This window comes from Athene cunicularia (assembly GCF_003259725.1).
Source record: "Athene cunicularia isolate RWA chromosome 11 unlocalized genomic scaffold, athCun1 chr11_part2, whole genome shotgun sequence".
Lineage (NCBI taxonomy): Eukaryota > Metazoa > Chordata > Aves > Strigiformes > Strigidae > Athene > Athene cunicularia.
The window spans coordinates 1,640,536-1,642,804 of NW_020799114.1; the positions used below are offsets into that span (position 1 = coordinate 1,640,536).

A 2,269-nucleotide genomic window follows, 5' to 3' on the forward strand; every position below is an offset into this window, starting at 1 on the left:
GGGGGGGGGGGAGGGCTCCAGGCTCAGCAGCAAGCAGGAGTTGTGGGCTTCTGCTGCCTCAGCAGGTTTTGCTCTGCATCCCAACGGCACGGGACAGCTCTCACTGCAAGATGCTGCCCATGACTTCCGCCCCTGTGAGCGGGGAGAGGGACGTCAGCAAAGAGCAACCTGTGGCTCAGGAGCACTGGACAGGTCTGACCTTAAATCAGTGAATGTACTCTTAAGAGATGATCAGTTTTTCCCTCTGGAGAGTCCTCAGTTCAGGCATTTGAGTTCAAGTGGCATCTTCCCTATCCTGGTCTCATTCTCCCATTCAAGCCCCGGAGATCTGATATCTGTGACATCATGATTTTGTTTGCTACATTGGTCAGTTGCCATGGAAATAGATATGTCGTCGTAGCCCAGATTTATGGCATCCCTGCAGGATCAGCTAAGAGCAGATGGGCTATGAGGGAGTGAGATTTTATTGCAGCGAAACTACCCGAACAATTAGCAAATCTGGCAAGAAATAAACAGAAAGCGACGTGGCAGTTCTGTGATGTGTGTCTGTTCAGCTTGAAATTGCCTTCAGCATTCGGGTCAGCCAGCACGCAGCCAGGTCTTTATCGCTTGGGCTGCTCCCAGCGCAGGGCCAGACGCTGCCGGAGCGGGGGACAGGGGGTTGCAGCAGGGTGAGGAGGGGGAAACGTGCCAGGAGTCACCAGAAGCGCCCCGAGGTGCCGTGTAGAGGTATTTCTGTATTTTATAGAGTCTGGTACCTGCCATGGTGGACCCCAGGACTCAAAAAGCAAGTTACAGATCGTGGAAAACACACCAAATGTTTGCACATCGAGCTTGCTTCTAGACTTCTACAGGAATGTTTTCTCCTGCGTGGAAAAATGCCTGGTGCAAGCAGCCCGCGTGAGGTGGCAGGGGACAGGGACAGGCGCTGCAGAGCCGGCCTGGCACAGCTCAGGGAGGGAGCAACAACCAGCACAGAGAACTGCCATGGGCTCCCACACGCCTCGGGAGGCTTTCAAATCGAGATCAGACGGATGCTTTCCTGGGAGACGCTTCTTCCCCGTACGCAAGCTACCGAGCTCAGTGCGGGAGCGCAAGGGGCTGATTCACAGGCAGCAGCGCTCAATTAGTGCCCACCTCTAGTCCCAGTCTCGGAGAATGAAATGCCAAAGATCAGCACAGCGCTGTCAAACAAATCCGAAGACACAGAGAAGGCAACGTGTCCCCCCTACGGTGTTTCAGATCGCAGTTACAAACACGACTCCGTTAATTTATTTCCTACTTGGCTAAAGTAAAACCAACATGTAAAGTCAGTTCCTTGCGGAGAGCTGTTTCTTTACATTCAGCCTGGAAAAGGCTTTCTGGCATTTAGGAAAAATGACAGGCTGAGAAATCAACAGCTGTAAAGGCTGAAAATGCTCACAACATTGATTAGAGCTACACGGACCTGATGGGATTAATAAAATTTGTGCAAAAACAATGACTAGAGCTTCTCAGGCTCATCCGCCGTGTCAAGATACACGCCGTGCCGACTCCAACAGGTCAGCAGAAGGTTGAGCCCGCTCCCAAAGGAACGGCACCAGAGGTCCTGGCTTCACCAAGACCACAACTTGGAGGGGAACAGAAGGGGGTTGACACTCAGCACTGGCTTCCTTTTGTCCCCAGCCATAACCCCGAGGGGAAACCGGGGAGAAATCCCTGCTCCTTCCCCTCCTGCTCCCTCCCAGCTCTCTCCAATTTGCAGGCTCCTGAATGTTAAGAAATGCTGGCAACATGCCCATGGTGTCAGCCCAGCCGGCATCAGCCAGGCTGCAGTCAGGAAGGAGTGACACTATTATTCTTTCACCGGTTCTCCTCTGTTTAAAAAAGTTGTCAGCTCTTCCCAGATAAATTTAATTGGCCCTGCGGTCTGTGTCCTTCGGTATCTGGGGACCTCGATGCTGTTATGTGCAGTGGTGTCCTGGGAGAATTGAAACAGGCCAACGATAAGGCACTCAACAATCTCACTGTCAACAATACACGGAGTCCCCGCTGTAGGAGCTATTAGCTGCCTCTGATCTAAACCTCCAATTAAAGTGGTGATTAGGCCCAGTGAGGCATTCTCCATCCATGAATTATTCATCTCCCTTCACAGTAACAGCACCAGGGGGATTAGAATGAGAGCTGGTGAAAACAGAGGCATTTTAAGCAGGGTTTTAACCATATACAAGCAAACATTTATCTTTCAAATCTTTCATCTTCTTCTGGAAATTAAAGCCCCCCCCCCCCC

At 51.6% G+C, this 2,269-nt stretch overlaps 1 protein-coding gene across 5 annotated transcripts in view; it reads right to left on the minus strand.

Annotated features, from left to right (window-relative positions):
- The window catches only part of ACSF3 (acyl-CoA synthetase family member 3), a 63,377-nt gene that overhangs the window by 40,984 nt on the left and 20,124 nt on the right, over positions 1 to 2,269 (minus strand). The window lies entirely within an intron of this gene.